The following is a 19471-nucleotide window of genomic DNA, read 5'->3' on the forward strand; positions in this document are numbered from 1 at the left end:
CTCTTGGCGCTTTACACATCATTTGTTCCACATTTTGTTTGTACGAAACTTTAGATGCTTTAATATTCTAGAATTTTCTCAGATAAGGGAACAACAGCATGTCGTACTTCTTACATGTAGAGCTGAACCCCAAAGGAAACAATGGGGCCTAAAGATACCCCTTCCTAAACCAGCATTGGTGAAAGCCTTAGATTTCACCTCTGTAATTAATAATAACCTGTTTTTTTGTTGTAAGTTGTAGCTTGCTGAGTAGTTGCACAAAATATTTTCCAGAAAGTCTGGTCAAGCGTTATGACTTGTTTCTGTACAAAAAGGCAATATATGCTGTTAGCAGTGGTATAGTGCGGGTAAGTAATAGCAACATTTTGAAAAATGAAAGGGGGAAATAATAGAATGAATTGATGTAATAGCAATATTATGTGTTTTGAAGAGTTATGGCAACTTCTGGCCCTGGTGCGACTGCACCTGCAGCACCATTGAAATGATGGCCCTAGTGCCTGCTAGATAACTACACTTATTACTGCCTGTTTACTAGTAAAATGTAGCAATATTTGGTGTTTAGAGAAGTTATGACAACTTTTGGGCTCGGTGCCACTGCACCTGCTGCACCATTCTTATCAAACACCTTTTAACTGCACGGTAACTGCCATTGTGTCTGCCTGGATAGTGGTAAAATTTAGCAATATTAGGTGTTTAGAGGAGTTCTGACAACCTTTGGCCCGGTGCCACTGCACCTGCTGCACCATTGATACCACAACCCTATTGTCTGCAAGGTAGCTGCACCTGTGACTGCCTGTGTAGCAGTGAAATATAGTAATATTAGGTGTTTAGTGGGTTGCCTAAAGCTTTTGGTTCTGGTGCTTCTGCACCTGCTGCACCATTGAAATCATGACCCTAGTGCCTGCTAGATAATTACACTTGTGACTGTCTAGTAGTAAAATTTTGCAATAAACTGGGTTTAGTGGGGTCCCTAGTCCTGGTGTCACTGCACCTGCTGCACCATTGAAATCATGACCCTGTTGTCTGCAAGGTAACTGCACCTGTGACTGCGTGTCTAGTAGTCAAACCTAGAAATATTATGTGTTTTTAAGCAGTGCTGACAACTTTTGAGGCCGGTGCTACTGCACCTGCTGCATCATTCAAATCATAACCCTCTTGTTCTCAAGGTAAGTGCACTTGTGACTGCCTTTTTAGGAGTAACATATAGCAGTAGTATGTGTTTAGAGGGGTTCTGACAACATTTGGGCCCAGTTCTAAGGCACGGGTAGCACCATTCAAATCCTGACCCTGTTGTCTGCAAGGTAGCTGCACCTGTGACTGCCTGTTTAAGAGTAATACTTCCACTTTACGTGAGAAAAACTTTGGCCCAGTTGCTTGTCCTCAGTTGCTTGGACTACTGTAAGGCTCTACTAGCCGCTGCCACTCAGACACTACTAACTAAACTCCCAAGTTGTCCAAAATACTGCAGCTCGCCTCATTCACCGTATTCCCTCTTCTTACCTATTGCGCTCACTCAATTCGCTTCCCATCGTAAAAGAATTGCATTTAAAATAGTCTGCTTAGCACCTGAATCTCTGATTGGCGGAGACCCGAGCTCTCTCTGCACACAGCTCACCCCCCCCCCCCCCCTGCAGGCAGACTTTAAGAGCTGCAGATACAGCTCTCCTCACAGTCCCTGGATCAGGGGGTCTCCATCAGGAGGCCGAGCCGCCTCCCACCGCGCCCCCTGGCATTGGAACCACCCGCCCATGCACCCACGGAAATGCACTGATCACCTTCAGTTCAGAAAAACTCCCAAGACTGAGCTGTTTCTGGGCTGAGGAATCTTATTTGCCTGAGTGCTGAGCTGCGCAGAGATACCCCTCCCGGGTTGAAGTTAAATTAACATAACATAACATAACAACACGGGGCTGCTCACAGCCGCAGAAGTGTGGACGTGGTGCTGATTGCAGCCACAGAGGGTTGGACGTGGTGCTGATTGCAGCCACAGAGGGGTGGACGTGGTGCTGATTACAGCCTCAGAGGGGTGGACGTGGTGCTGATTACAGCCGCAGAGGGGTGGACATGGTGCTGATTACAGCCGCAGAGGGGTGGACGTGGTGCTGATTACAGCCGTAGAGGAGTGAACGTGGTGCTGATTACAGCCGTAGAGGGGTGGACATGGTGCTGATTACAGCCACAGAAGGGTGGACATGGTGCTGATTACAGCCGCAGAGGGGTGGACATGGTGCTGATTACAGCCGCAGAGGGGTGGACATGGTGCTGATTACAGACACAGAGGGGTGGACGTGCTGCTGATTACAGCCGCAGAGGGGTGGACATGGTGCTGATTACAGCCGCAGAGGAGTGAACGTGGTGCTGATTACAGCCGTAGAGGGGTGGACATGGTGCTGATTACAGCCGCAGAGGGGTGGAGATGGTGCTGATTACAGCCGCAGATGGGTGGACGTGGTGCTGATTACAGCCGCAGAGGGGTGGACGTGGTGCTGATTACAGCCGCAGAGGGGTGGACATGGTGCTGATTACAGCTACAGAGGGGTGGACATGGTGCTGATTACAGCTACAGAGGGGTGGACGTGCTGCTGATTACAGCCGCAGAGGGGTGGACGTGGTGCGGATTACAGCTGCAGAGGGGTGGACAGGCTGCTGTTTACAGCCACAGAGGGTGGACATGGTGCTGATTACAACCACAGAGGGGTGGACGTGGTGCTGATTACAGCCGCAGAGGGGTGGACGTGGTGCTGATTACAGCCGCAGAGGAGTGAACGTGGTGCTGATTACAGCCACAGAGGGGTGGACATGGTGCTGATTACAGCTACAGAGGGGTGGACCTGCTGCTGATTACAGCCGCAGAGGGGTGGACATGGTGCTGATTACAGCTACAGAGGGGTGGACATGGTGCTGATTACAACCACAGAGGGGTGGACGTGGTGCTGATTACAGCCGCAGAGGGGTGGACGTGGTGCTGATTACAGCCGCAGAGGAGTGAACGTGGTGCTGATTACAGCCGCAGAGGGGTGGACGTGGTGCTGATTACAGCCGCAGAGGAGTGAACGTGGTGCTGATTACAGCTACAGAGGGGTGGACATGGTGCTGATTACAGCTACAGAGGGGTGGACCTGCTGCTGATTACAGCCGCAGAGGGGTGGATGTGGTGCTGATTACAGCCGCAGAGGGGTGGACATGGTGCTGATTACAGCTACAGAGGGGTGGACATGGTGCTGATTAGAGCCGCAGAGGCGTGGACATGGTGCTGATTACAGCTACAGAGGGGTGGATATGGTGTTGCGGACTTTTTTGGAGACCTCGCAGCTAGCATGATTTTGGCTGTGAAAAGCGTTCCCTTATGTTCATTTTTTCCCCCAAAATGCCCTGTTCGTGTCGTTGAACCTCACCCCGTGCGCATCTTTGCTTTATTGCAGTTGTTTGTATTTTATTCAGAGAGCCCTGGCGCTGCCAAATAAACCTCTGATTATTGTTCGAGTCCCTGCATTGAAGGGGCTGCGGTTATTCCAGGGTTTCAGGAACAGATAGCGCCCAGAGCGCTCCTCTCAGCGCTGTCTCTTAATTCGAGGGACACCTGTGGTCGATGTTTTACGAGCTCTGGCATCGGTTGTATTGTGGTGTATTTGGACTTCCAGGCACGTGAAAGACTCTATGGCCGCGCAGACACACAGACGGCATCTCTGCTCCACAGCCGGCGCCGGGCCCACCGAGCTTCTGACTAGGCCTGGCTGGCTGGTAAATTCCGATCTGCTCACGGAATTTGCAGAATTTGGGTAATTTCACGTTCCGCAGAGAATGCGGAATTGCCAAAAATTCTGTGGCTTCGTGGAATTTTTTGCCTGTTCACACTTTTAAAATGCGTGTTCGGGAGATACCCCCCCCCCCCCCCCCCCCTAGCATGCACACAACATTCGCGAACTGGAAAAAGGCATCGCGAACGGGCGGAACAAGCCGTGTTTGTGGACCTGTGCGGGCTCGCAGAGATTTTTTACCGTTTCACAGAGTTTTGCGCAGCGCGACTACGCAAATTCCGCCCACCCCTACTGACATGTTCGCAATTAGCAGGTCTCGCAGGGTCCTGACTGGGGAGGGTGACCAGGGGCCTGCGGGTGTCCATGGGGCGACACTGTCGCACTAACCACCCTGATCTTGTTTGCATCTGAGCTGCGACAGGGAGGGCACACACGTGCGCATGTGCACAGCCTTCACCAGACACCCCGGGGCTCGTGGTGGGGGGCCCACCCATGCAGGGTGTATGGCACCCCACGAGAGAAGGAGCTCTGAGTTTCTGGCTTCTAGTAATCACGGCGCATGCGCCGCAGGCCGCCTCTCGGGTTCATGGCCCAGGGTGGCCCATGCCAGTCCGGCCTGGTGGTCTCCAGGGGTCGCCAAGTTGTGCACCTCGGTGGTGCTGCATAGGAGCCATCACGTGAGCTAGAAGAAGGTGTGAGCTTCAGACCTTGCCGGTGCCAGCCGTGTGCTCCTCGGCACTTTCACATGCTGGGTAGAAGCGTCTTTGGCATCCGCCGGGGGTCCCGGGGCACCTAGGTGCCATGTTTGCGCGTCCCAGGGGTGAGAGGCCCGGCGCCCCCGGGGGCCACAGTGGGTGTCAGTGCGCGCCAGGTCTGGGGGGGGGCTCATGCCTCTCCAGGGACATGTCTGGCCGGACGGGGGCAGGTGGGGGCTGTGTTTGTTGGCTCAGGGGCCGGCTCTGCGCCTCGCACACCTGCGCTATTTGTGTGCGCGCTGGCGCATCCGGGGTGGCTTCCTGCCCCCTCCCAGGCACCGCACATTCCACATTGCAGAGCGGTGAGCACACCTGGCGGTGCCAGGGCTGATGAGGGGTAATTACAGGTGGGCGGCCCCGCTGGTGCCCGGCCCTACGCGCCGGCGCACCGTGTGACCGTCGGCAGACGCGCCGTGAGGAGCGCCGGGGCCACCGGTGGATGGATGGGGGCGCGCCCCTCGCGCAGGGCAGGTACTGTGTGTACAGCTGTACTCCTGGGGGGGGGGGGGGTCTCTGAAGGGGGGGGGGGGTTCGTGTGTCTGAGGCTATCCAAGAGACAGGCAGTACCTCTAAAGCACCGGGAGACTGTCCCAGGTAAGGCCGGTGCCTCGCATCTAACTGCCCCTGTCCCGGCCCCGCTGGCTTTTCAGGAACACACCTTATTTTCCCAAATATGTACACACTGCTCTGTGTGCTGTACACACACCGCACTGTACACAAACTTCTCTGTACACACCGCACACAAACTGCTCTGTACACACGTCACTGTACACACCGCTCCGTACACATACCGCTCTGTACACACCGCTCTGTACCTCCACCTCACTTGTGCGGGCACAGGATGGCAGATCGTACAGCACAGGATCACAACATTCAAGGTTCACGTCGTTGGCACCAACATGGTAACTCGTTGGCAGAGAAAACATAACGTGACAGCTCGTGTAACAGGCACACAGCACAGGAGCGCCCACAGCATGGATACACAACATGGCGGCTCACACAACAGGACACACAGCCTGTGAGGCATGTGTTGTACGTGTGGGACAGACGTGAGCCGTAATGTCTGTTCTGCGGGTTTCAGGCTGGTGATGTATTTGTTGTTCCCAGTGCATGCCTGTGGCGTCTCTGTTGTACAGGAGTACAAATTGTAAACCTGTGATTTCTGTGTTCTTCAGGCTGTTAGCCTGTGATGTCCGTGTTCTATAGGATATACGCCTGTAATGTCTGTGTACTACAGGATTTAAGCCTGCGATGTCTGTTCTACGGGTTACAGGCCTTTGATGTATCTGTTCTACGGGGTGTCAGCCTGTGATGCCTGTACTTATTGTGACTTAAGCCCTGACCTCGGTGCTCTACCGGGCGCAAGACTGATGCCTGTGTTTACAGGGTGCACCCAGGCTGTGGTACCTCGGCTCTGCCTGTGATGTTTGTTCTCTTCGGTGCACAAACCTCTGACGTCTGTTCTCCTCAGTGAAGAAGCCTGTACCTGTGAGCTCTGCTCTCTTCACTGCTCGCCGCTGACGTCTGCCTCGCCCTGATCTTTGACCCCCGCCCTCACTGGGCACCTGTGAGGCCTCCTGTGAGGCAGGGCTGTGGTATGTGCGGTGAGCTGGTGACTCATGGGGGCCGCATAATATCTCTGTCATTAGAGCCTGTAATGACAGGTGCCCCGTCCACCCCTGCGTGCACGTGGGCCTGGAAGATCACACACCCCGCTTCCGGCGCTGCCCTGGGACAGTGATGCCAAGGCCGCGTGCTAGCCTGGGGGTGGGGCACGCCTTTCACCCTGCAGTGCCAGCCTGGGGGCGTGGCACGCCTTTCACTCTGCTGTGTGCCAGCCTGGGGGTGGAGCACGCCTTTCACCCTGCCGCGTGCCAGCCTGGGAGGGGGGGGGGGGGGCAGGGGAGCACGCCTTTCACCCTGCCGTGTACCAGCCTGGGGGCGTGGCACGCCTTTCACTCTGCTGTGTGCCAGCCTGGGGGTGGAGCACGCCTTTCACCCTGCCGCGTGCCAGCCTGGGGGGGAGGGGGGGGGCAGGGGAGCACGCCTTTCACCCTGCCGTGTACCAGCCAGGGGGTGGGGCACGCCTTTCACCCTGCCGTGTACCAGCCAGGGGGTGGGGCACGCCTTTCACCCTGCCGCGTGCCAGCCTGGGGGTGGGGCACGCCTTTCACCCTGAGACTTACCCGTTCATCTTTCTGGGGTCGATGCGGTGCGTGTCACCGAGGACAGCCCTGGCATCGGACACTGGGCACCCAATGCCGCGGAATGCAGCCGGCGTGTGTTCGTCGTCAAGTGTCAGCCTTTCATCATTCTGGGGTCGATAATACCCGCGTCACCTCGATGGAGAGTAATAGACACCAGCCGTTTAAAGTGCAGCACAGCCAGGTGCCCCTCCCCCAGGTGCCCCCCACCCTGCCGTGCGCACGGCCCCAGCAGCATATGGCCGGGAATCTGCGGACGGAAAGCGGCTTAAGGCGGCTTTTCCATGGGGAGCGCTGTCCGGCCGAGGATTGACCCCCCCCCGCCCCCCCGCGATGCGATGAGCGCCGCCTGCTTTATTGCAGCGCTTGGCTCTGTACGTGCATGTCAGGGGGGCCATGGTGGCGGGGGGAGGGGGCGCCTCGGTCAGGCTGTGGATGGGGAAAGGAACCCATCGCCGAGGGGGGGGGGCAGAGTGCACTCTCTATATGTTTAAGGCCTGAGCAGGAGGGACTGCAGCACGAAGGGTGCACGGGGCAGGCAGGAAGTGGCTGCAGAAGGGTGCATGGGGCAGGCAGGAAGTGGCTGCAGGGTGCATGGGGCAGGACGTGGCTGCAGAAGGGTGCATGGGGCAGGCAGGAAGTGGCTGCAGAAGGGTGCATGGGGCAGGCAGGAAGTGGCTGCAGAAGGGGTGCATGGGGCAGGCAGGAAGTGGCTGCAGAAGGGTGCATGGGGCAGGACGTGGCTGCAGAAGGGTGCATGGGGCAGGCAGGAAGTGGCTGCAGAAGGGTTCATGGGGCAGGCAGGAAGTGGCTGCAGAAGGGTGCATGGGGCAGGCAGGAAGTGGCTGCAGAAGGGTGCATGGGGCAGGCAGGAAGTGGCTGCAGAAGGGTGCATGGGGCAGGCAGGAAGTGGCTGCAGAAGAGTGCATGAGGCAGGCAGGAAGTGGCTGCAGAAGGGTGCATGGGGCAGGCAGGAAGTGGCCTGCAGAAGGGTGCATGGGGCAGGCAGGAAGTGGCTGCAGAAGAGTGCATGAGGCAGGCAGGAAGTGGCTGCAGAAGGGTGCATGGGGCAGGCAGGAAGTGGCCTGCAGAAGGGTGCATGGGGCAGGCAGGAAGGGGCCTGCAGAAGAGTGCATGAGGCAGGCAGGAAGTGGCCTGCAGAAGGGTGCATGAGATAGGCAGGAAGTGGCTGCAGAAGGGTGCATGGGGCAGGCAGGAGTGGCTGCAGAAGGGTGCATGGGGCAGGCAGGAAGTGGCCTGCAGAAGGGTGTATGGGGCAGGCAGGAAGTGGCCAGTAGAAGGGTGCATGGGGCAGGCAGGAAGGGGCCTGCAGAAGGGTGCATGAGGCAGGCAGGAAGTGGCCTGAAGAAGGGTGCATGGGGCAGGCAGGAAGTGGCTGCAGAAGGGTGCATGAGGCAGGCAGGAAGTGGCCTGTAGAAGGGTGCATGGGGCAGGCAGGAAGGGGCCTGCAGAAGGGTGCATGAGGCAGGCAGGAAGTGGCTGCAGAAGGGTGCATGGGGCAGGCAGGAAGTGGCTGCAGGGTGCATGGGGCAGGACGTGGCTGCAGAAGGGTGCATGGGGCAGGCAGGAAGTGGCTGCAGAAGGGTGCATGGGGCAGGCAGGAAGTGGCTGCAGAAGGGTGCATGGGGCAGGCAGGAAGTGGCCTGCAGAAGGGTGCATGGGGCAGGCAGGAAGTGGCCTGCAGAAGGGTGCACGGGGCAGGCAGGAAGTGGCTGCAGAAGGGTGCATGAGGCAGGCAGGAAGTGGCTGCAGAAGGGTGCATGAGGCAGGCAGGAAGTGGCTGCAGAAGGGTGCATGGGGCAGGCTGGAAGTGGCTGCAGAAGGGTGCATGGGGCAGGCAGGAAGTGACCTGCAGAAGGATGCATGGGGCAGGCAGGAAGTGGCTGCAGAAGGGGGCATGGGGCAGGCTGGAAGTGGCTGCAGAAGGGTTCATGGGGCAGGCAGGAAGTGACCTGCAGAAGGATGCATGGGGCAGGCAGGAAGTGGCTGCAGAAGGGTGCACGGGGCAGGCAGGAAGTGGCTGCAGAAGGGTGCACGGGGCAGGCAGGAAGTGGCTGCAGAAGGGTGCACGGGGCAGGCAGGAAGTGGCTGCAGAAGGGTGCATGGGGCAGGCAGGAAGTGGCTGCAGAAGGGTGCATGGGGCGGACAGGAAGTGGCTGCAGAAGGGTGCATGGGGCGGGCAGGAAGTGGCTGCAGAAGGGTGCATGGGGCAGGCAGGAAGTGGCTGCAGAAGGGTGCATGGGGCGGGCAGGAAGTGGCTGCAGAAGGGTGCATGGGGCGGGCAGGAAGTGGCTGCAGAAGGGTGCATGGGGCGGGCAGGAAGTGGCTGCAGAAGGGTGCATGGGGCAGGCTGGAAGTGGCTGCAGAAGGGTGCATGGGGCAGGCAGGAAGTGACTGCAGAAGGGTGCATGGGGCAGGCAGGAAGTGGCTGCAGAAGGGTGCATGGGGCGGGCAGGAAGTGGCTGCAGAAGGGTGCATGGGGCGGGCAGGAAGTGGCTGCAGAAGGGTGCATGGGGCAGGCAGGAAGTGGCTGCAGAAGGGTGCATGGGGCAGGCAGGAAGTGGCTGCAGAAGGGTGCATGGGGCAGGCAGGAAGTGGCTGCAGAAGGGTGCATGGGGCAGGCAGGAAGTGGCTGCAGAAGGGTGCATGGGGCAGGCAGGAAGTGGCTGCAGAAGAGTGCATGAGGCAGGCAGGAAGTGGCTGCAGAAGGGTGCATGGGGCAGGCAGGAAGTGGCCTGCAGAAGGGTGCATGGGGCAGGCAGGAAGTGGCTGCAGAAGAGTGCATGAGGCAGGCAGGAAGTGGCTGCAGAAGGGTGCATGGGGCAGGCAGGAAGTGGCCTGCAGAAGGGTGCATGGGGCAGGCAGGAAGGGGCCTGCAGAAGAGTGCATGAGGCAGGCAGGAAGTGGCCTGCAGAAGGGTGCATGAGATAGGCAGGAAGTGGCTGCAGAAGGGTGCATGGGGCAGGCAGGAAGTGGCTGCAGAAGGGTGCATGGGGCAGGCAGGAAGTGGCCTGCAGAAGGGTGTATGGGGCAGGCAGGAAGTGGCCAGTAGAAGGGTGCATGGGGCAGGCAGGAAGGGGCCTGCAGAAGGGTGCATGAGGCAGGCAGGAAGTGGCCTGAAGAAGGGTGCATGGGGCAGGCAGGAAGTGGCTGCAGAAGGGTGCATGAGGCAGGCAGGAAGTGGCCTGTAGAAGGGTGCATGGGGCAGGCAGGAAGGGGCCTGCAGAAGGGTGCATGAGGCAGGCAGGAAGTGGCTGCAGAAGGGTGCATGGGGCAGGCAGGAAGTGGCTGCAGGGTGCATGGGGCAGGACGTGGCTGCAGAAGGGTGCATGGGGCAGGCAGGAAGTGGCTGCAGAAGGGTGCATGGGGCAGGCAGGAAGTGGCTGCAGAAGGGTGCATGGGGCAGGCAGGAAGTGGCCTGCAGAAGGGTGCATGGGGCAGGCAGGAAGTGGCCTGCAGAAGGGTGCACGGGGCAGGCAGGAAGTGGCTGCAGAAGGGTGCATGAGGCAGGCAGGAAGTGGCTGCAGAAGGGTGCATGAGGCAGGCAGGAAGTGGCTGCAGAAGGGTGCATGGGGCAGGCTGGAAGTGGCTGCAGAAGGGTGCATGGGGCAGGCAGGAAGTGACCTGCAGAAGGATGCATGGGGCAGGCAGGAAGTGGCTGCAGAAGGGGGCATGGGGCAGGCTGGAAGTGGCTGCAGAAGGGTTCATGGGGCAGGCAGGAAGTGACCTGCAGAAGGATGCATGGGGCAGGCAGGAAGTGGCTGCAGAAGGGTGCACGGGGCAGGCAGGAAGTGGCTGCAGAAGGGTGCACGGGGCAGGCAGGAAGTGGCTGCAGAAGGGTGCACGGGGCAGGCAGGAAGTGGCTGCAGAAGGGTGCATGGGGCAGGCAGGAAGTGGCTGCAGAAGGGTGCATGGGGCGGACAGGAAGTGGCTGCAGAAGGGTGCATGGGGCAGGCAGGAAGTGGCTGCAGAAGGGTGCATGGGGCGGGCAGGAAGTGGCTGCAGAAGGGTGCATGGGGCGGGCAGGAAGTGGCTGCAGAAGGGTGCATGGGGCGGGCAGGAAGTGGCTGCAGAAGGGTGCATGGGGCAGGCAGGAAGTGGCTGCAGAAGGGTGCATGGGGCAGGCAGGAAGTGACTGCAGAAGGGTGCATGGGGCAGGCAGGAAGTGGCTGCAGAAGGGTGCATGGGGCGGGCAGGAAGTGGCTGCAGAAGGGTGCATGGGGCGGGCAGGAAGTGGCTGCAGAAGGGTGCATGGGGCAGGCAGGAAGTGGCTGCAGAAGGGTGCATGGGGCAGGCAGGAAGTGGCTGCAGAAGGGTGCACGGGGCAGGCAGGAAGTGGCTGCAGAAGGGTGCACGGGGCGGGCAGGAAGTGGCTGCAGAAGGGTGCATGGGGCGGGCAGGAAGTGGCTGCAGAAGGGTGCATGGGGCGGGCAGGAAGTGGCTGCAGAAGGGTGCATGGGGCAGGCAGGAAGTGGCTGCAGAAGGGTGCACGGGGCAGGCAGGAAGTGGCTGCAGAAGGGTGCATGGGGCAGGCAGGAAGTGGCTGCAGAAGGGTGCATGGGGCAGGCAGGAAGTGGCTGCAGAAGGGTGCATGGGGCAGGCAGGAAGTGGCTGCAGGGTGCATGGGGCAGGACGTGGCTGCAGAAGGGTGCATGGGGCAGGCAGGAAGTGGCTGCAGAAGGGTGCATGGGGCAGGCAGGAAGTGGCTGCAGAAGGGTGCATGGGGCAGGCAGGAAGTGGCCTGCAGAAGGGTGCATGGGGCAGGCAGGAAGTGGCCTGCAGAAGGGTGCACGGGGCAGGCAGGAAGTGGCTGCAGAAGGGTGCATGGGGCAGGCAGGAAGTGGCTGCAGAAGGGTGCATGAGGCAGGCAGGAAGTGGCTGCAGGATGCATGGGGCAGGAAGTGGCTGCAGAAGGGTGCATAAGGCAGGAAGAGGCTGCAGAAGGGTGCATGGGGCAGGCAGGAAGTGGCCTGCAGAAGGGTGCATGGGGCAGGCAGGAAGTGGTCTGCAGAAGGGTGCATGGGGCAGGGAGTGGCTGCAGAAGGGTGCATGAGGCAGGCAGGAAGTGGCTGCAGGGTGCATGGGGCAGGAAGTGGCTGCAGAAGGGTGCATAAGGCAGGAAGTGGCTGCAGAAGGGTGCATGGGGCAGGCAGGAAGTGGCTGCAGAAGGGTGCACGGGGCAGGCAGGAAGTGGCCTGCAGAAGGGTGCATGGGGCAGGGAGTGGCTGCAGAAGGGTGCATGAGGCAGGCAGGAAGTGGCTGCAGGGTGCATGGGGCAGGAAGTGGCTGCAGGGTGCATGGGGCAGGAAGTGGCTGAAGAAGGGTGCAAAAGGCAGGAAGTGGCTGCAGAAGGGTGCATGGGGCAGGCAGGAAGTGGCCTGCATAAGTGTGCATGGGGCAGGCAGGAAGTGGCTGCAGAAGTGTGCATGGGGTAGGCAGGAAGTGCCCTGCAGAAGGGTACATGGCGCAGGTAGGAAGTGCCCTGCAGAAGGGTACATGGCGCAGGTAGGAAGTGTCCTGCAGAAGGGTGCATGGCGCAGGCAGGAAGTGTCCTGCAGAAGGGTGCATGGGGCAGGTGTGGAGCGGGCTGTAGGGGGTGCATGGGGCAGAGATTGCGCTGCGGCAGGGGTGCATGAGGGTGGAGTGGGCTTGAGGGGGGTGCACGGGGCAGGCGTGTAGTGGGCTTCAGCAAAGGGGGCAAGGGGCAGGCGGGAGCTGCGGCAGCAGGGAGGGTGCATTGGACAGGCGGGAGGAGTTGCAGCAGGATGTGTGGCCGAGTTGATAGCAGTTCCCTTAAAGTGTGTTCCACATTAGTAGAGGCAGCGGCTTCACCTGGGGTTCTGTGTTTCTGAAGCCTCGCATGGGCTGCCCGGGGACCATCCACATATTGGTTTTTGCCTTAAATGTCAGAGGTTTGAATTTGGCTGCAGCGCCCTTTGCTGCTGGTGCCTCGCGCGGGCTTCTGCGCTCTGATACTTTGTACTGCCCGTGATCTGCGCCTTTCATGCATCCTCAGGTTTCTAATTAAGCTAATTAAGTGAATGCGCCTCATGTTTGCCAAAAATAAATTGCTTGAAGTGTTCAGTAAAATGTACAAAATATTGAACTGGTGTTGAATCCTCTCCTGGTGTTTGAAGTCTTGGTATTTGAGGGGAGGGCTGCCTTGGCGCAGAAGAAACTGTTGCTGGTGCAATGACGATGTTGAACCTCATTGTTGATGTTGGTTTTTCATTTGAAAATCGTTAAACAAACTTAGACATCTTTAGTATTCTTTTAAAGAACAAACGTTGCAATGTGTGGGGTGATTGTGACTTGACCAGTGCAGGTTATTCTGTGTTTAGTACTTTTGCTTGACTGATAAAATGCTGATATGCAATTAGTCATTATAGAGTCCAAATTAATACCTGTTGGCATGTCTGTTTTGAGTGAAAATAAATAATTCTAAAAAGATATTGTTGCATTCAGAGGGTTGCATTCAGACTGGAAAACCACGGTGTTGGTTTAAGGAAGGGGCGGCATGCCTCTGAGACTGCAACCAAATTTTACATTGGCGACTCCGGTGGGACGGGATGACCAGCAACTGCAGCTTAGAGCGCGTGCCATTGTGTTGCACTCATTTTACAGCACGCTTGTGAAGAAAGAGGACGGTGTCTAGTGTAGGAGGTGCACCGTGTGTTGCACTATTATTACAGCACGCCGGAGCCTTCATCATATTCTCTCCTATGTCACGTCCCCTTAAAGCCTGTGAAACCATGTACAGTGTTGTTTGCAAAATGTGCTGTTCGCCAGCATGTCGGTGACATCTGGGGACAAAAAGGGCCCACTGTGATTAAAGCGGGTGGGTGGGTTTGGGGGTCCATTCAGCCATTTCTCTCAGAATCTTCAATTTTCTTAAACAGTATTTTTGATCCCAGCTTCTGCTGCAGATCGGTGCACTTTGATTAGATCAGAGACTCGAAGTAGATTGGCTGATGTGTAGCGCTTTAAAAAGCTCCCTAATAGTTAAATAGCTTGAGCAAAGCACTGGTTTGTACCATGTCTGACTGTTCTTCTGATGCTGTCAACAGCCTGGTGAATCTAACGGATAAAGCTCTCTCCGGGCAGGCTTAAACAGTAAAGTCACAAAACCTGCAGGATTAGAAAGTGCACGGGCTGGAAGAGTTAAAATAAAAAGAAGGAACGTATACAATGCTACCTTCAGTACAGTCCGGCCTAGACTCATAATGAGATTACTTTCTGTTGCGTGACGGGCCTTCCTGTGTCACGGTGGCAATTGTGATCACTGCAGTTGTGTGTCAGTGAAACAGTTTGTAAAATATATGACCTAGCTCTACTTTCTGTGCCTGGGGTCAAAGGGTCTTGCAGGGCATCTGAGCATGAACACAGTTGTGTAAGGTGAGCTTGCAGTACATCACTTTGGCCACTCTCCAGTAGCAAAACACTGCGGATGGTACATGAGTAGGCTTCGGTTGGATGCTTAAGAATATTCTGCGGAGGAGAAATAAACGCTGCCTAGCGCTTGAACCTCCCTTCTGGAGCTCCCAGGCACTGAACGAGGCGTGCCCAGTTGGTTATTGCATGGCCCTTCCTACTTCTGGTGTACTTTTAAAATCTTCCCCTGATCTACATGCATTGCCAGGCACATGTCCATCCACTGTGAGGCGCTGCTGTGCTGTTCACCACTAAGGGTGCTCGCTATTTGTCGCCGACTCTTGGCGCCTTTTGAGCTTTTGGAATAAAGGAAGCCCGGTGAAATAAGTGACTCGCCTTTCACTACAGAAAGGCCCCATGCACCAGTGGTGGGTGTGACGTGAGAGCCACACCTCCTCTTCTGTTAGTGGTGATTGGCTATGCACATGCTGACCAAAGTTCACACTTCTTCCGGTTCTGGCTCACTATCCCTTTTGTTTGTAGGTCCATCATACAACTGCAGGACAGTTTTCAAGTTTTCAGGGCCCCTCCGGAGCGTTTACTGCCTGCATGAAAATACTCATGCGCTCTTTATTAGTATACTTCGTCCCAGGGGCGGATTGGTAAGGCGGGCACTCGGGCAATATCCGAGGGGCCGGTATCCGAGTTCCAGCTGTGGGCTGCTTTTTTGGGCATCCTGGGGCCGATTTGGACGATGTCTGTGTTGTTCAGATGCTGCCAGCGGCCCAGTGGGTACCTCAGTGGCCTTTCCGGAGGCAGATGGGCGTCCATTACCTCCCTTTTATCAACGGGCAGAGTTGTCACTCCCTTTCTCTTGCTGGGCCTGCCCATTAATGTGTGCAGATTGAGCGGGGGCAGGGGGCCTGAGCAGAAGTTGCCTCACTTGTTTTCAGGTTTGATTCACCAGTGTGAACTAATCCGTGCATTTTTTTTTATCTAAGTAGAGTTAAGAAAACATACCTTTATCAGAGACAACCCCCCTTCTTTTTTATAAAACTTTGCCGAAACAGTGTTTTACGGAAAGGCAATATGCAAATGAGGTCCACTTTTTTTTAGAGTGCCCGGGGGATTTTTAATTCCAATCCAACCATGCTTCCTCGTGCCTGGCACGTGAGCTGATTGGCAGCCCTCACACACCCACACACCGTGCACACGAACAGACCCAACGCTATTTTCACCTGTTGTAAATCACAGACCTGTTTTTCACACTTACATAAATATTTGCTTTCCGAATTGACTCAAAGGCAAAACATATAAAAACAAACACCAGGTTACCTTGGTTACCGCATTAAAAACGCGTGCATTCCATTGTCAATGAGTAAATGCAGATTGCTGCCTGCGTGTTTTTTTTCTTCTTTTTAATGGTAATGATTTTGCGTTTAAAGGGTGAGAATGGAAAGCTGTTACTTTTTTCCTGTACAAGCAGCACAATTTCCCTTAGTCGATGGGAGCACACTGTAGGCGGTATTTGAGAGGCCAGTCCGTAGCCGCCGTCAGCCTGCTGGTCACTCTTATATGTTCTTTGAGAAACGGTCATCCTGGCAGTAAAGCAGTCCAGTTGTGATTAGAGAGGTTCCTTGCACGTAAGGATTGTGCCATATTTTAACTGTTGGCACCTTAATTGGCAACCTTTACATTTTTGGGTCGAGCAATCGAGACTTCTTGTATATACTTTAGAATATACTTATATACTTATATGACTGTGTACTTTGTTGGTTCTGGAGATCAGCCCTAGGACTTGTCTGCTTCCGCTTAGGGACTTTTTTTTCTGTTCAGTATTACAGTATTTCAGGTTGGGCTTTTGCAGTGTGGGCCACTCTGGGCACCCATTTAAGCCATGGGCAAGGCTGAGAGAAATGCAGCCCTCTTAACTAAACATACCTTAAAAGCAGGGCCACTGGAATTATGGGATTGTGTGGCCACAGTGATTTTCGCATAATTATTGATCGGCCGCATTTGCCACATATTTCATCATCTGCTGCATAATTTGCAGATTTTTACATTTTTTTTTGTTTCTAGCTCAAACGGTTTAAACATTAATGACAATGAAGTCACACATTTTGCCGCTCAGCGAAAGGCCTTTTGCAAAGGTTGGCAGGTCACATTTTTGGGTCGAGCCATTGAGACCTGTTGTATATACTTTAGAATATACTTATATACTTTAGTATATACTTATATGACTATGTACTTTGTTGGTTCTGGAGATCAGCCCTAGGACTTGTCTGCTTCCGCTTAGGGACTTTTGTTTCTGTTCAGCTGCCTCTATTTAACTGTCTTGATAGAAAATGACCAGCAGAGGTCAGTAAAATACCAGAATTGCTTTCTGCTGATGAGCTTTTTTTTAAAATTTTTCTAGCAACTGCCTCTATTTATCTTTCTTGATAGAAGTTGACCAGCAGAGGTCAGTAAAATACCAGAGTCACTTTAGCATTCTCTAGATTCCAGTCCATTGAAATTGTCTTCGACGAGCACCCGCAGACAATAATATTTTTTTCAAATCTTGTATTTTCAATGATATGACCACCGCAGGCCCTGATTTGAAATTAAAAACAGAGCTTGGACTATACCTTTTCTAGCTGAAAGGCATTATTTATTTCCATGTGTTCCCATACCTGGTGTGGCACGCATTTGGTGCTTACTTTCCCTCCATGTTAAAAAACAGTAGATGTTTCAGCACCCAGGCTAATGTGCTGCAGAGCTAAATACATATAAGGTCCCAGAGGCGAGACCAATTGCATTGCAAATGCTTGTTGTTGCTTATTGCTGTATTTGGGTGTTAAACTGGTACTAATGAGGCTCAGACAGTGTTACCAAGAAAGAGTATAAGGGCGAAATAATGAAGTAATAGTATCACAAAATCTGCCGCATTAGGCAGCAGAATTTGGCTTTTCTCGCCGCATAATTTGCTCATTCTTGTCACATAATTTGGCCCTCCCCTGCCGCATAATTCCAGTGGCTATCCCTAAAAGCCCTCTGCAGGCTGCTGATCAGAGCGTCCGGCACCAAGGGCTGTGGTATCCGCTGATTCCACCCTCTTGCTTCACCCCGACAAGTTCATGTGCAGAAGGATCCGTGCTAGAATCTTACCCCCTGGCTTCAGAAAAAAGTACCAAGCTTGTGCCCGGCTTGCATCAAAGAGGAAGTCTCAAAGATGCTTGCGCTAGGGGTGGTTGAGTCCTCCAGCAGTCCTTGGGCCAGCCCAGTGGTCTTGGTCCCGAAGGCTGCAGCGCCGGGCGCCACACCCGAACTCCGGTTCTGTGTGGACTACCGAGGGCTCGATTCGGTCACGAAGACTGACGCGCACCCCATCCCCAGAGCCTGATGAGCTCATCGATCGGTTAGGGGCTGCCCGGTACCTCAGCCCGGTACCTCAGCACGTTTGACTTGTCTTCTGGTTACTGGCAGATCGCCTTGACTGATGGGGCCAAAGAGAGGTCAGCATTCTCCACACCAGATGGGCACTTCCAGTTCCGGGTAATGCCCTGTGTGCCTTCCATCGGGTTTTGTCATTCTTTTGTCATTCAGCGCATGTGAGATCTGAGATCTGAAATTTCCTTTTGCCTAATTACATGCAAATTTGAAAAAAAAATCAGCAAAATGCAAGTCTGGCCTTTAGCGCTATATTTTAGCATGAAGTGCATCCTTTTGTCAATTTTGAACTGCTGGAACCTTTTATGCTAAATAATGCAAATCAGCAAGTGTAAAGGACAACGGCCCTCGTGTCCTTTGCGTCCTCAGTGTTTCCAGGTTCCTGTGGTAGGATTTTTACAAAAATGGAGTGGAAATTACACAGCGCTACATAATGGTGTCATTTCAGGAATTTTGTGTAACGAGCATAACGTGACTTATCGGAAATTGCGCCTGCATACCTGTCATTTCATTTGGGCCTACTTTCTACCTACAAGGACCTACTTATGCACAAGAAAAATTGATTTGTTAAGTTCCAAGCAGAACTCTGCGCTGTGGAACAGAAGCTCTGGAACTGTTCACCCCTTGTGATAGGGACACGGCCCCGTCAACACGGATATCCCGTCTCCCCTCCCGATCACCACCACAATCCCCGGTCGCCCGGACTACCAAAACAACCCGGACTCCACCCCTTTCTCTTTCCCTACAGGAACCAGTACCAACGCGGGACGCAGCGGAAGTACAACCCCGCGACCCCGGATGTCCCTCCCCCTTTCCGGAGGCGGACCAAAGAAAAGCCGGAAGAACCCACAACACAGCGTTCAAGCAGGAAGACTCGTGGCAGGAGACGGCGTGCGAAGAACCCCCGGAGAAGAGAGACGAACCGGAACCAGGAGACGAGGTCTGGACGGAGGACTGGTGGAGTCCAGAGGAGGACGCTGGAGAGCGGCCGCAACTCATGGACGGAGTTGCGGCGGGCCAAGTGAGTACCAGTTCCGAGTGCGTTTAGAAATTAGGCGTTCCGTGTGTCTGTACATAAGTAACTTGTAAATACCTCCGTGTAAAATCTAGTCCCCTCCTCACGAATCACCGTGCACTGTGAATAGACTGTAGATACGTGTGAGAGCGGCACTATCACGAATGTAGATAAATATCCCCTCACGTCCTGACACCAACGTCACCCTATTCCCAGTCCACTCTATATCTTTACCTCTCTTCCCTTCCCCTCCCTTTCCTCACAGTCGTTCTCAACCCAAACACCCGGGTGAAGGACAAGGACCTTATCTTGTGTTCCGCCGACAGAGCTAACGGCCCTGTTTTCTCTCTCCTTTTCCCCCCCTCCGAGGATCCACCGTCCGGGAGACGAGGCTGTTGAACCCCAAGGACCAGCCTGCCTACAGCCAAGACCGACAGCTGTCCCTGGAAGACCAACCCCGGAGGGCTCCTTACCTCGGTGCCGGAACCCTCAATCCTTTGGAACTCTCTGTTGTCCTGTGCCATACCATTGCACCCTTGTACATTAATAAAAACCGGCTACGAAATAGCCCACTACATTCGGCCTCCACGCTTGTCATTCCGGTTTGCTTCCCCCACCAGCCCACAAGTGGTGTCAGAAGTGGGATCTACCGGAAGCATGGAGGCCGCGGTGCAAAAGTTAGCGGATTCCCAAGAACAACTCGGGAAGATGATGGAGCTGTTCTTGAAGACGGCCGAAGAAGACCGTGGGCAACTGCATGACGTCTTGAAGGGGCAGGGAACCGCCCAGGACCATGCTTTGGGGAAGCTCACAGACGTATTAGGCCAACAGCGACCCACCACGTCTCTTCCTTCAGTGGTTCTCCAGAAATATGTGCCGGGTGAAGACCCGGATTTCTTTTTTACCAATTTTGAACGG

The 19471-nt window shown here is 55.2% G+C and overlaps 1 protein-coding gene across 2 annotated transcripts in view; it reads left to right on the forward strand.

The window, feature by feature from the left end:
* Positions 1-19471, forward strand: part of TNK2 (tyrosine kinase non receptor 2) — a 394078-nt gene that overhangs the window by 166728 nt on the left and 207879 nt on the right. The gene's annotated exons all lie outside the window — the stretch shown is intronic.

The sequence above is a fragment of the Lissotriton helveticus genome, chromosome 11, assembly GCF_964261635.1.
Source record: "Lissotriton helveticus chromosome 11, aLisHel1.1, whole genome shotgun sequence".
Lineage (NCBI taxonomy): Eukaryota > Metazoa > Chordata > Amphibia > Caudata > Salamandridae > Lissotriton > Lissotriton helveticus.